We start from the raw sequence: 15,259 nt of genomic DNA on the forward strand, positions 1-15,259 counted from the left end.
CAGCTTGAGAGTCCCTTGGACTGCAAGGAGATCCAACCAGTCCATTCTGAAGGAGATCAGCCCTGGGATTTCCTTGGAGGGAATGATGCTGAAGCTGAAACTCCAGTACTTTGGCCACCTCATGAGAAGAGCTGACTCAATGGAAAAGACTCTGATGCTGGGAGGGATTGGGGGCAGGCGGAGAAGGGGATGACAGAGGATGAGATGGCTAGATGGCATCACTGACTCGATGGACATGAGTCTGAATGAATCCGGGAGTTTGTGATGGACAGGGAGGCCTGGTGTGCTGTGATTCATGGGGTCGCAAAGAATCGGACACGACTGAGTGACTGAACTGAACTGAACTGAATCACTCTGCTGTACACCTGAAACTAACTGATTTACAACAATGTAAATCAACTATACTCCAATAAAATTAAAATGTAAACAAAAAATGCTACTGTGGCTGTCTTTACTTATAAAAATGGCAACTCAAAAAATAAATTATTCTACAACGAAGGTAATATACTGGCTTGAGATATTATTTTTAAGAGAGGAAAAACTACAACGTGTATGATGCCAAATACATTATGACGGTTATATCTGCAATAATGTCAAAGTTTGGCATACGGCAGAAATCAACACAAGTTTGTAAAGCAATTACCCTCCAACTAAAGATTTAAAAATAGAATTCACAAAAAAAAAAAAAAAAAAAAAACTTTGGGTAAGCACACAAAAGCAACAATTGGAAAAGGAAATATTTAATAAATAAAATAACTGACTTTATGATGCTGATTTCATGCAATATCCCAGTGACACCCATATATATATAATGAACTAGTTTATCTGTAACTCCTCATATCCAAAACTTCTGCTTCCAACCAACATAGAATAACAGGAATCTGATTTACCCTCCCATCTGAAATGACCGGGAAAAACAAGGACAAAATACACAAAACAATGGTTTGTAAAATGCTGTACACCTGGCAGTGAAGATGAGTGATCCCTTAGAGATGAGAAAAAAACAAGGTGAGCCCTTTGATTAACCAGCTTACATCCCTGGGTGTCAAGGCCCCTATTCAAGGAAGATAAACCCAGATGGAGCCCAGTCATCACGCTAGGTTCAGAAAAAAAAAAGCCAAGAATAGAAAGACCAACACATCTGGAGCTCATGGGACAGAGTGCCAGAGAAATGAGGGCTGCAGAGAAAAAACTCCAGAGATCTGCAAGGGCTCCCCCGAGTGGATTCAGCGGAGAAGTGACCAGCATGGGTCCCTGAGCAAACTACCTGAAGCTGAAAAACACATTTGAAAGGATTAGAGAGAACACTCCCAGCTCTCACCCAAGGTCAGGAATTGTATCCGTTCCCATCAGCCAGACTGGAAAGCCTCAAGATGCATGGGACACTGGGAAGAATAAGGATTTTGCCTCAGGGGAAAGGAAAAATGAGCTCTACTGCTAAGTCACTTCAGTCATGTCCGACTCTGTGCAACCCCATAGACGGCGGCCCACCAGGCTCCCCCGTCCCTGGGATTCTCCAGGCAAGAACACTGGAGTGGGTTGCCATTTCCTTCTCCAATGCATGAAAGTGAAAAGTGACATTGAAGTCGCTCAGTTGTGTCCAACTCTTCGCGACCCCATGGACTGCAGCCCACCAGGCTATGCTGTCCATGGGATTTTCCAGGCAAGAGTACTGGAGTGGGATGCCATCACCTTCTCTGAAAATGAGCTCTGGCCTGGTACTATTCTAGTCCCTCCTAACAAATATTAGAAGCAAAACCCAAGAGGAAAAACCTGTATCAAAGTAATTTAGTTGTTCCCCAGCACAGAGCCCAAGTATAATTATAGAAAGACAAAACCATCCAGCACCCGACAAGTGCCTGATATCGGACAAACAGGCATGTAACAAACAGGAAAATATGACCCACAAAAAAGAAATAAATCAATTAATCAAAAGCCACTTAGAACTAACATAGATGTCAGAATGAGCAGGTAAGGGCTTCAAAGCAGTTATTCTAATTGTATTCTTTATGTTTAAAAAGTTATACAGTATACTAACGCATATATATGGAATTTAGAAAGATGGTAACAATAACCCTGTGTACGAGACAGCAAAAGAGACACTGATGTATAGAACAGTCTTATGGACTCTGTGGGAGAGGGAGAGGGTAGGAGGATTTGGGAGAGTGGCGTTGAAACATGTGGAATATCCTGTATGAAACAAGATGCCAGTCCAGGATCGATGGACGATGCTGGATGCTTGGGGCTGGAGCACTGGGACGGCCCGGGGGGATGGTGTGGGGAGAGAGGAGGGAGGAGGGTTCAGGATGGGGAACACGTGTATACCTGTGGCGGATTCATTTTGATGTTTGGCAAAACTAATACAATTATGTAAAGTTTAAAAATAAAATAAAATTTTTAAAAAAAGAAAAAAAAAAGTTGAAACGTGCTAGTGATCAAAAAAAACCACATTAAACTTTTAGAGATTAAAAAATGCAAGGTCTGAGAAAAATAGATGAGACACTACAGAACAACAACAACAACAAAAAAAAAAAACAGTGAACTTGGGAGACATAACAATAAAAACCACCCAAAATAAAACAGAGGAAAAAAAAGAAATAATAACAACAACAACAACAAAAGAATAGTTCACCAGTGAGACGTGAGGCAACTTAGGTTGCCTAATACGTGTGTAAATGGAGTTCCCTGAAAAAAAGGTGAGAGAAGTAGGGAAGTTACTTGAAGAACTAATGGCTGTTGGAGAGTGAGAGCTACCACAACCACAAAGAAAGATAATCTGGGCAGTAACTACTAAAATTTAAGCTGCACAAGCAATTCCAGTATTAGGAAAACACACAAAAATAAGCAAAAGTACCAATACATACGATTTTATATAAAAGATATTTAACATTGCTTGAATTATCACACGCTGAAAACAACCTTCAACAATAAAGAAATGGTTGCTATTGGGTCTCCCAGGTGGTTCAGTGGTAAAGAATTCCCTGCCGATGCAGGAGACGCAGGAGATGCCAGTTTGATCCCTGGGTCGGGAAGATCCCCTGGAGGAGGCCATGACAACCCACACTCCAGTATTCTTGCCTGGAGAATCCCATGGACAGAGGAGCCTAAGTGGGCTACAGTCCCATGGATCACAAAGAGTCAGACACAGCTGAGTGACTAAGCATGCATGCATGCATACTAAAACCTGCTATAATCAAAAGAATGAATTCAAGTTACATATATTAACCTGAAAAGACATCTGTGGCACCTATTAGGCAAAAAAAAAAAAAAGGCAAATTGCATGTTTACTAGATCTGAAACATGATTCCATGATTTAAAAGACAGATGAAGAAACAACAAGGATCTACTGTATAGCACAGGGAACTATATTCAATATCCTGTGATAAACCACAATGGAAAAGAATATATGTGCATAACAATCACTTTGCTATATAGCAGAAATTAATACAACACTGTAAATCAACTATCCCTCAATAAAACAATTTTTAAATAAAATATTTAAGAAGACAAAGAAAATAAATTCTATATATTTATATTTTTATTAGCACAGAATAGTATAGAATACTTTAGGATGAAGTTGAGATTGAATAGAGGTAGGAGAGAAGAGTAATGTTTTCTTTATACCTTTTTAACTGTATGAATGATTATAATGAGCATGCATTACTTTTGAATAAAAAGTTTAAAAATAAGCATGGTAACAAACTGACAATACATGAGCAATATAAGATTGCTACACGTGCACAAGCATCATGGTAGAGTGCACAGGTGAGAGGGGAGATTACTTTGCCCGACATGTGAAAAATCCATCCCTTTCAAAGACTTTCAGTAAACAACTTCTCATTTGGTCTTTTTATCTTAAAATCAGGGCTAATGCATAAGTCAATTTTAAAGATAAGAAAACTGAAACATAAGAACCTGATGCTCAAGGTCCCACTCCTTGTGAGCAGTAGAGAAGGAAGTGAAATCCAGGTGCCCTAACTTCTACCCTGGTCATGCTTCAAGCTGGCTGAAACCTCGGCTTGAACCGAGGGGGCAGGGAAGGGCACAGAAGCTGCCTCTACAACTTCAAGGGGAAGAGGAAGGCAGAGGATTCTGCCATCTCCCACCATACCCATGCACATCGGTTTCAGTCAGAGAAGTTCCCTTCTTCTATACGTTGAGCTCCCAAGTACCATTTCTTTTTTTTTTTTTAAAGAATTCCAACATATACTAAAAAAAAAAAAAAAAGTTTGAAAATCAATGATCAAAAAACCTGCACAGGGTCCCTTCAGTAGAAATAATCCCACCAATAATGTCCATTTAAAAAAAAGGAAACATAGGACTTCCCTGCTGGCCCAGTGGTTAAGAATCTGCCTGCCAATGCAGGGGATATGGGTTCGATCACTGGTCTGGGAAAATCCCACATGCCAAGGAGCAACTAAGCAACTAAGCCTGTGCACCACAATTTCTGAGCTCGCATGCCTAGAGCCTGTGCTTTGCAACAAGAGGCCATCACAATGAGAAGCCTGTCCACAGCAACTAGGGTCGCTCCCACTCACCACAACTAGAGAAAGCCCGCACACACCAAGGAAGACCCAGCACAGCCAAAAGTAATTTTTTTAATAGAAACTGGTAAAACATAGGACGCAGAATATATCTTTGAATCTCAACAAAGACCACATTCAATCTAAATATTCAGTGGGAAATAGTCCTTTTTCAGTTCAGCTAAATCTTATCAATGTTAAATATGTCCTAATTTTTCTAACAGTTAAAATCATGAACTTAATGAAAGATGACCTAATGATTCAAGGAAAGGTGTCCTTAAAAATAAAAGATACACCAGGTACTGTTCTGGGTGCTGGGAATACAATGGGTAAAATAAACCCTCTACCCTCATGGAGCAGAGAGAAAGCACCACAAACAAACACGCAGCATCAGGAATCAATAAGTGATACAAAGAAAAATAAAGCGGTAGGGGTATACAAAGTGATGTGGAAGAAAAGGGGTTGCTATTTCAGACAAGGTGGTCTAGAAATGCTGTTCTGAAGGTGAGACATTCAAGAAGCCACTTGGAGAAGAGAATCGTGTGTTTCTGGGACGAAGGAGCTCACAGCAGAAGGAACAACTTTCAGAGTGGTGAGTAGGTTAAAGAGCAGTAAAAAGGGTAGGTAACTGGAGCAGGGTGGGAGGCTTGGGGAAGAAGTAAGAAACGCGTTTAGAGAAGCGGTCAGGGGCCTTATGAAGCATGGTAAATAAGACCTTCAGATTGTATTCTCAGTATGGTAGAAAATTTTGAGTGTTTTAAGCAAAGGAAATTTATATATGATAGTGATTTCTTTACTCAGCTTTATTTCAGCTGGAAAATACATGTCTTCCTGGTAGGAGAAATTGAGGCTTGGGAGACTCAAAGTGCTCCTCTCTTTCCCTGGGGCTGTATTAGTTGAAGAGAAGACAGCTAAACGGGTTGTCAGAGTGTTTAGAGGAGGGGGACGCGTAGCAGGCTTGGGTTTCTTTTTTTAATATTTTATTTATTAGCTGTGCCAGGTCTTAGTTGCAGCCTGTGGGATATTCAGTCTTCACTGGAGCACATGGAATCTTTGGTCACAGCATGCAATTCTTGGTTGTGGCATGGGAGATCTAGTTCCCTAACCAGGGATGGAACCCCGGCCTTCTGCACTGAGAGCATGGCATCTTAACCACTGGACAACCAGGCAAGTCCCCAGGCTTGGTTTTTTAAGCTGGAGCCTTCCTTGTCCCCATATACAGTTATTTTCTGTAACTATTCTTGGGTACACGAGATTTCACTCTATTGCTCATAAACTCATAAACTCAATGGAGCTGTCTGAGGGCCCTTTCCACCCTTCCGCTACTCTTGAACACAAAGAAAAAGCAGAATTCCCCGAGGCCAAGGCGGAATGGATAAGAATACTGTACAGCCATCCATCACACAGCGTCATCCTAGCTTCACCTCCACCCTGAGGGCACAGGGAATTCTGGCTTTGCTGCGTCTGTGGACACATCTCAGAAACAAAGCACAGGTCACTCCTGCTCTCAGCCGTATGTGACTTTGTTGCTTCATTCATAGGATGATGGAGGGACAAGAATTCACACTCTAGCTTGGCCTCTAACTCTCTTCTTCATCCAAACGAGAAAATCTTTCCTAGCACTGGGGCAGGAAAAAACACCATCACGCTTAGTTGCTGAAACCTCAAAGTCCTTTCTCTATTGTTTCTGCTGTATTCTCTCTTCTGAACACATTAAGTGCCACTGCTTAGAGGGAGGTTAGGCATAAAAGCTAGGGAAGAAGAAACACACAGATAAAAATTCAACAGTTCAAAATACTATTTCACTGCATTTTCAAAATCTTACTTTGTTATTTTGTCTAATATCTACCAAATGCTAGTATGTGCTACATATGACGTTTTGATCACACTTTGTAAATTTGGGGCATGTCCTAAAAACCCTTCACTGCGACTCACTGCCACCAAATGATTTTTCCCATCTCTTCTACGGTAATAAAAAAGGTTAAGCAATAGACCATTAAAATATCAAGAAAACATTAATTCTTAGCTGAAACCAACAGATAACAGTTTTGGCTGAGTTAAGCGGGAAAGGAATTTATATAATAACACTGGGAGGACTAAAGTTCCAGGCTGGAAGGCCAGGAAGCCAAGACGTCCCCTGTTATAGTCCAGAGACACCACAACCTCTCCAAGCTGGCATTACTGAAGCCCGCATGCACACGTGCACACACACACACACAGACACGAACAGCAATAACCCTGCCACCTGTCTTCAACAGTGACGACTCCACCTATCCCCAGAATGGATTCTGCACAGTACTTTTTTTTGCTCAAGTTGCTAGCTTCTGACTCAAAGTCTGGGCCAAAGCAAGATGATGTAGAACCGACAAAGCAAAACCTGTGAAAGAAGGTATGTGACATGATGGTGCAGGAAGAGTTTAGATGCTGGGCAGCCTAAATAAAAGACAGAGGTCCAGCATACACATGTTTTAAAGAAGACTGTATTTATAACAATCACGGGTGTGCCTTGGAGATTCCGACAGTTCAGTTCCAAACCACCACAATAAAGCAAATATCATGATAGAGTCACACAAATTTGAAGGGACATATACCTGATGCTCGGAGGGATTGGGGGCAGGAGGAGAAGGGGACGACAGAGGATGAGATGGCTGGATGGCATCACCGACTCAATGGACATGAGTTTGAGTGAACTCCAGGAGTTGGTGATGGACAGGGAGGCCTGGCGTGCTGATTCATGGGGTCACAAAGAGTCGGACACGACTGAGCGATTTCACTTCATTGCTAAAAACGGCTAACCACCATCTGAGCCCTCAGTGAGTAGTAATTTCTTTGCTGGTGAAGGGTCTTGCTATGAAGTTGATAGCTGTTGAATGATCAGGGTGGTGGCTGCTGAAGGTTGGGGCGGCTGTAACAATTACTTAAAATAAGAATGAAATCTGCCATATTGATTAACTCTTCCTTTCACTTGAACACTTAGAGGCCACTGTAGGCTTATTAACTGGCTTAATTTCAATATTATTCTGTTCGAGGAACAGGGAGGCCCAAAGAGTGAGTGAGAGATGGGGAAACGGCCATTCAGTGAGTAGTTAGAACACACACATTTATTCAGCTGGCTGCCTTACATGGGCGTGGTTCATCGCACCCTGAAGGTCGCTGACCACAGGTTACTGTAACAAATATAATAATGAAAAGTTTGAAATATTGAGAGAATTATCAAATGTGACATACAGACACTACGTGAGCAAACGCTGGAAAAGTGTCACTGACAGACTTGCTCTATACACGGTCACCGCCGACCTTCAATTTGTAAAGCAAACAAAAACAAGGCCAGAGCACGTGAAACACAATAAAATGAAGAGCAATAAAACGAAGTGTGCCTGTACTGTTATAATTAACTTACCATCTTTTAGTTCCTATAAATTGCTTTTGTTGTTTAGTCACTATGTCCAACAGTTTTGCGACCGCATAGACTGTAGCCTGCCAGGTTCCTCTGTCCACGGGATTCTCCAGGCAAGAATACTGGAGGGGTTGCCATTTCCTCCTCCAGGGGATCTTCTCAACCCAGGGATCGAACCCAGTTCTCCTACACTGCAGGCAGATTCTTTACCACTGAGCCACCAGGGAAGCCGTCATATAAATTACAAACAGGTGTATCTTTTCTCAACTACCCTATCACATAACAGCTTTGATCCTCTCTCTCCTGACATATTCTCAACTGTTTTAAATAGAACTAAAAAATTTTTTAATAAAACAATAATAAATACTTAAAATCAAAACATTAAACTGAATATTATAAAACTCATTTTTATTGCTCAAAAATAGTCAAACATTGGCAATGTCTTAGGGTTTAATATATTCCATGATGGACAAACTTAATAAACTCCCAAAATTTGACTAAAGAGACTAAAGAGATGAGGGCATATTTTCTATGTCTTCAAGTATTTGAAGAATTACCACATAGAAGAACTTCAGATGGCAGATTAGCAACATGTTCAAACTAGCCTTCAAAACAGAAATGGCATGAAGGTATAAAAGGTAAAATTTATTTGTTCAGTTAGTTACTGAGCAGCTCCCACATTTGTCAGATACATAATGTCCTGAAGACAGCAAGCATGTCCCTGCTTTCATGGACCTTACAGTCTCAGGGGACAGATTTTAGCCCAATAAGGAGCAAGACTTAATGCTAAGAATTATCAAAAAATACAAGAGCTACAAGGCAAAAATACAAGAAATACAGGGATTTGTTAACAGAAATCAAAACAGTAGGCATTTGTATGGTTCATTAACTCTCTATATTCATTGTTACGTATTATTTTATTCATATATCATTATGTTCAATTGATTCTAAAGAAATAAAATTTTCTAAATTATTGGCTTCAGTAACATCAGATTTTGACTCAACAGTTCTCATTATTCACTGGACCTTGATGGGTATTTATTCACAATACTGGCTTAAATAATACTTGTCACAAAGCACATTTCATTTCTATTAATGTGTTTTTTTCAACAGTATATTCTCTACAAGGATGGAAATAAGGGGGAAAAAATGCCACCTTCATTTGGCATTTTTGATACTTCTTAGTACTGATTTTATATTCCTAATAGTATAATTATTGCTTAGCCAGAGTACTGGGTAATAGTTTCAGAAATATTATTCTTGAGATCAGAAAAGCTTTTGCTAGTGTTGAAAACCACATGTCCTTTTTAATTTATGTTAACTCATATTCCAGAAGAGAAGTTTATGAATATTTTAAGAAATTGTTCGATTCCTCCTAGTAACACAGACATTCCTTCAATCACTAAATAGAAAAACACATAGCAAATACATCAGATATCCTTCAAAAATCAGCTAAAAATGCTCCCTGAATAATATAATTCACCTCAGCTAAAGAAGCAAATTGTCAGAGGAACAAGTTTTTAACGAGTATTTTAAACACAAGGAGACTTTGCTATATAAAAGAACAATGAAATGAATAATACTTTTGTAATCCTAATACCATCTCATCTGTTTTTTTATGTTTTGCATTTACTCAATTCCTTTCCCACTGAAATGAAGCAGTGTAACTGGAGCACAGTGAGCAAAAGAGAACCATGGTTAAGACAGGAGACTTCAGCCGGAGACCAGAACACCAGGACACCGTGGGCTGAAGCAAGGAGTCCAGGAAGTTGTAATGAACAGCCCTACCTGATTTAAGGTCTCAGAGTAGTTCTGGCAGATGAAGAGTCAAAGATTTCACTATGCTTATAAACTGCTGGAGTGAAATACTGGAGGCCACTGTCAAAGAAGGCAAGGGATCTCAAGAAAAGTAGTAGTTGTAATGGCAGTAGTGGGGATAATTATTATCATTTTTTACTAATGATAATAGCTCCCGACTTATTTAACATTGTACATGTGCCAAACACTATACCAAAGCACTTCACATATGTTATCTTGTTTTGAGAATAGTTACAATTATGTTCATTCTACAAATAAGGAAATGAAGTAAGGAATTAGATATATTGGTTAAAGTCACTCAGCTGATCACTGCTAAGGCTGCGATGGGGAAAAGTTGGCGGGGGGCGGCAGTCAGCTCTGACTGACTCCACAGCTCACTTTGAGCCAGGATGGTTGGATGGCTGCGCTCACAGAGTTACAGCAAGAGAGGGAACAAAGCCTTCAGTGAACAAGAGGAAATATTCAGACAACTGCAGAAAGGAGAGGGAGAGGGTAACAAAACCTAACACCATGAAACACCAATAAGAAAAGGCCTCTGTGTGAGGGCAAAACAGAAAAAGCAAGAGAGAACTAAGAGAAAGTGGGTGACATCTCTGGGTGCCATGTTGCAAGGCATTTGGTGAAACAAGGAACCTATGATCTCAGACTGGAGCTGGGCTTCAGCTTAGGCAGGAAGGTGCTTCCACAAGCTGGTTAGGAGTCCCATTGTTAATTTACAGTGTAACAGACGAGCAAAGTGATTAAGAACAGAGGATCTGGTGAAAGTGGCAAGACGGCTGAAGGAGGTCAAAAGATGCAAACTTCACCTCTTAAAAAAATAAGTGCTAGAGATGTAATATACAGCTTAGTGCCTACAGTTAACAATAGTGTCTTACATAACTGAAGGCTGCTAAAAGAGTAAATCTTACACATTCTCATCACAAGAAAAAAAAAATGTGGAACTTTATGTGCTGATGGATGTTAACTATCCTTCTTATGGTGATCATTCTGCAATATATACAAACACCAAATCATTACAATGAACACCAGAAACAAATATAATGTTATATATCGATTGTACCTCAAGTTTTTTAAAAAGCCTAACAAGAGAAAAGTAAAATAAATTATGATGCAACAGAATATTATACAACCAGTAAAAGGAATACTTTTGGAGACTATTTCGTAACAATGATAACAGTGAACATTTCTTAATTGAGCACTTATTCTGTACCAAATATTGTTCCTTATGTGTATCGCATATCACACATACACTATAATAAATAATAATAACAATTTAAAAACAGAACATGGAATCTGGAGCCAGACTGCTTGGATTTGAGTCCTGGCTCTATCACTTACTAACAAATTATTTAGCCTCTCTGTGTCTCAGTTTCCCTACTGAAAAATGGGGGTAATGATAATCATCCCTGTCTCATAGAGTTGTTAAGATTAAAAGAATTAACATTTGTAAGATGATTAGAATAAAGCCCCACACAAGGTAAATCCATTTAAGTATCTGATTGAAAATCAAGTAAAATAAAAGACATAGGGGATCAGAATATGCCCTCCAGAAATACGCCACTTGGGCATAAGGCATACTTTGAGTAGAGACAAAGAGAATCAATAGCTGCATAAAGAAACTTTCCCCAAGCTTCCCTTGTCCGAACAAAAGCAGACACTTGTGAAAAATGAGGACTGCCAAAAATCCTCTCTCGTGGGGAATTCCTACTGCCAAAGTGGACCTGTGCAAACAAACCTTTCTCCACTGGAGCTCCCACCCCACACATTCACTTCCCCACAGTCTGCCACCCATGAAAGCTTAGAACTCTTTTCCTTTGTCTTGTCACTTCTCTACAAACTTACTGTTCTTCTGTTAAGATGCCATTTAAGCCCACATTCTAGCCACCCCACTGAGTTCCTCTTCATTGTGGTTTCTCCCACAGGATGTGTACTGGACACATTAATAAACTGCTGCTTTTCCCTTGCTAATCTGTTGTCAGTCTAAGTCTACAGGGTCCCTTGGGAAGAAGCTAGGAGGGCAGAAAGAAAAACAATTTCTCCCCTCTATGAGACAACAGAAACGGAAAAAAGAGAGATGAAAGGGGAGAATAGGCAGATGTGTGCCTGGGGGCCTGCACAGAGGCAGGGCGTATCACAGAGGCTCTGATGGTCCTCTACGAAGCATGTCTGTGATTCAGACATTCTGGTTAGGAAGAAGAGCTCGTCTTTGCTTAGTTCTAAATGAGGTGTAGCTAGGGTGTTCTGATGTGTCTGAAGACAGCTTAGCCCAGGCCATTCAACGGAACAGTCAGCAGGGCCACTGGGATGTCCACCTGCTTGTAGTGGTTAGAAGTCCAAGAGCCCAGCATCTGAACAGATTCTCCACAAGAAGAAGCACAGGGCGTACACTCTCCATCTTTTGGGGGACATGACAGTCATAATAAGAGAAAGAGTAATGTTCAAATGAACATCCTAAAAAACTTTCATTTTTCCTTTTATGAGATAAATGCACTTGGAATCTTTTATCATGCTAACCAAGCACTCTTTTCTCATTTAAAAAAAAAGATTTGCAAGAGCTATTATAATCCAGGCAGGCTAAACTTTTAGCAATCTCTCAATCTCACATACTTTTTAACAAAATTACATTTCATGAAAAAAAATGAATAAAATCATCACATATTCATTTCTATGCAAAAAGCCTTCAGTGCAATTTCATCACAGTAAAATGTGCAGAAATGACATATAAATGCAAAATTTTCAATACCTTCTTAGCTGTATGAGCTATTGTGTACTGCTAGGAAAAGAGAAGGTACTTACTATTTTATTCTGGAAAAAACGGATCATTCAAGGTCAAGGTAGGAAACTGAGACACACAGCCTTGGATGCCTAAATCTTACCAGCTCCCTCAAGTGGCTAACACCATAAGGCTACTTATACACGATGTACAAAGATAGCCGTGGTCTCTTCAGCCCATCAGCATCTACCAAAACCATCTAGTAGTACTAGTAGCTCATCGATTCAGACTTTACTAGTTCAAAATGCATAATAATTTCTTTAATTTTATATATTAATTCTAAATTACTCTTTATCTTATAATTTTTCAATAATGAGTTCAAATATTAGTATCTAAAATTCAGTCTTTTTTCATACCAACTGCATAGTTTCAATTTTAAGATTTTGTTTCCTTTAACTTAAAAACTGAAAAACTCCTTGAAAATTACATAAATCAGACTATTCATGAACTATAATTTTCACTATTTTTCAAGTTAATTTTACTTCATAATATGGACTTCTTTATCAAACTTTAATAATTAAATATATATTCTTTAAAAATTTTCCTGCTTTATATTAGGTCAAACTAGGTCTGCCTCCATTAATGCTGAACAAGTAAGATTTTAATATACTGGTATAAGCATATATTAATATACATATATAGTTTATATCAATTTCTAAGAAATGTATTACCATGGTCAATAGAATATATTCTTCTGAAAGTTATAATATATTTGAATAAAGTTTATAAAATATGACACAAAACAAACGTGACATTATTTTACTGATCTTATTGAACTAAAGCAATACTAATACTGAGGCATTCTTTAAAAAATAAATTTAAAGAAGTAAAATACTGACCAAAATTCCACATACTGAACATCTGGACATTATACAAATTGAGGCTGCAACCAAACTGCAATGGAATTTTCCATATACATCTTCAAATATTTAGATTCCTTAAACTGCATAAAAGTGGGGCTCCCCAATAGCTCAGTTGGTTAAGAATCCGCCTGCAATGCAAGAGACCCCAGTATGATTTCTGGGTCAGGAAGATCCACTGGAGAAGGGACAGGCTACAAACTCCAGTATTCTTGCGTTTCCCTTGCGGCTCAGCTGGTAAAGAAAGTGAAAGTGAAAGTCGCTCAGTCGTGTCCGACTCTTTGCAACCCCAAGGACTATACAGCCCATGGAATTCACTAGGCCAGAATACTGGAGTGGGTAGCCTTTCCCTTCTCCAGGGGATCTTCCCATCCCAGGGATGGAACCCAGGTCTCCCGCATTGCCGGCGGATTCTTTACCAGCTAAGCCACAAGGAAAGCCCCAGCTGGTAAAGAATCCGCCGGCAATGCGGGAGACCTGGGTTCCATCCCTGGGTTGGGAAGATCCCCTGGAGAAGAGAAAGGCTACCTACTCCAGCTTTCTGGCCTGGAGAACCCCATGGACTATACTATACAGTCCATGCGGTCACAAACAGACACAACTGAGCAACTTTCACTTTCAAACTGCATAAAAAGTATAATCGAAAGCAACAGCGCAGTTTACAAAAAAAAAAGCTAAAAGCAATTGATTATATGAGGGAGACAGAGTGTTATTCTCCCTCCATTTTCCATTTCTTATAATGTTTTGTTTAAATGTTTAGAAAAGTGTACATATTTTTAAGAAACAGTCTCTGGCATCTAGAAGGGAATTACAGGGGCAGTGGCCTTTTCTAAAATGACAAGCCAACACTCTTGGGCTCATAGTCACACGAAAGTTGGCGAGATTTCACATTCCTCTGCACACAATGGATCTTTCATCAATACTGGAAACTGCTTTTATGAGACTATGTGCTAAGAATGGATGGAATTCTCAATGTTGCAAGCACCCATTGAATTATTTAAAAGAACAATGAATGAATGACTAATTAGAAATGTGTCTTGAGCTCAGAGATATTTATATTACAAAAAGAAAGACCTGAATCTAGCATTCTCTCCAGAGCAGTTCAGGAGGAATAGCTACGTCTGTTCAGTGGAAGGCATGGGTTCCCAAATGCTTTGCCATCAGGACTGTTGGAGTTGCCTTCTCCTTGGCCAACTGATGATTTTAAGTCCTACTTGACTCATAAATATTGTTTAACTGCTTGCTTGTTTGCTACTTATATATATTTTGTTCCACAAAAGAAAAAGTTAACAATGAAATGAAATCTGACCGTCATGCCTACCTCCTCCCAAAAACAGGTGCAATTTTGAATGGGCAACTATATAAAGACAGTATGATATTGAGTTTTTCTAAAAAGTATGTCTCAAAAGATCACATACAATATGATATCCTTTTTATTGAATATAAGGTTAAAGCTGATTAAAAATACACATATAATTTAGGAAAATACAAAGAAATAATAAATTCTGACATCAGGATGATGGTTAGCTTAAATGAAGGAAGGCCAAAGGACAGATTGATGAGAAGGACAATGTGGTGAGATTACTACCAAGGTTCTCACTTGTGTTTTAGGTGGTGGATTCCCAGATGATATAAGCCCAGCATGGAGCAATGATCAGAGAGTGTTATGAATTAAGGATTACTGAACCTGAAATGGGATGACATGAAATGATCCGACATGAGAGGAAAAAATAAAAATTTTTTACAGTACGTACATGAATACCCAAACTATGATCTCTGGTTCATCTCAAAAAAGCACTCTTCCAGGTTTTATAATTTTCTGCTTCTATTTCCCTATAAAGCTGACTGCCAAAGAATTGATGCTTTCAAACTATGATGTTGGAGAAGA

The 15,259-nt window shown here is 39.3% G+C and overlaps 1 protein-coding gene across 1 annotated transcript in view; it reads right to left on the reverse strand.

Annotated features, from left to right (window-relative positions):
• Positions 1–15,259, reverse strand: part of LOC104984735 (A-kinase anchor protein 7 isoform gamma-like) — a 49,139-nt gene that overhangs the window by 3,202 nt on the left and 30,678 nt on the right. The gene's annotated exons all lie outside the window — the stretch shown is intronic.

Source organism: Bison bison, unplaced genomic scaffold, assembly GCF_000754665.1.
Source record: "Bison bison bison isolate TAMUID 2011002044 unplaced genomic scaffold, Bison_UMD1.0 scf7180017864035, whole genome shotgun sequence".
Classification (NCBI taxonomy): domain Eukaryota; kingdom Metazoa; phylum Chordata; class Mammalia; order Artiodactyla; family Bovidae; genus Bison; species Bison bison.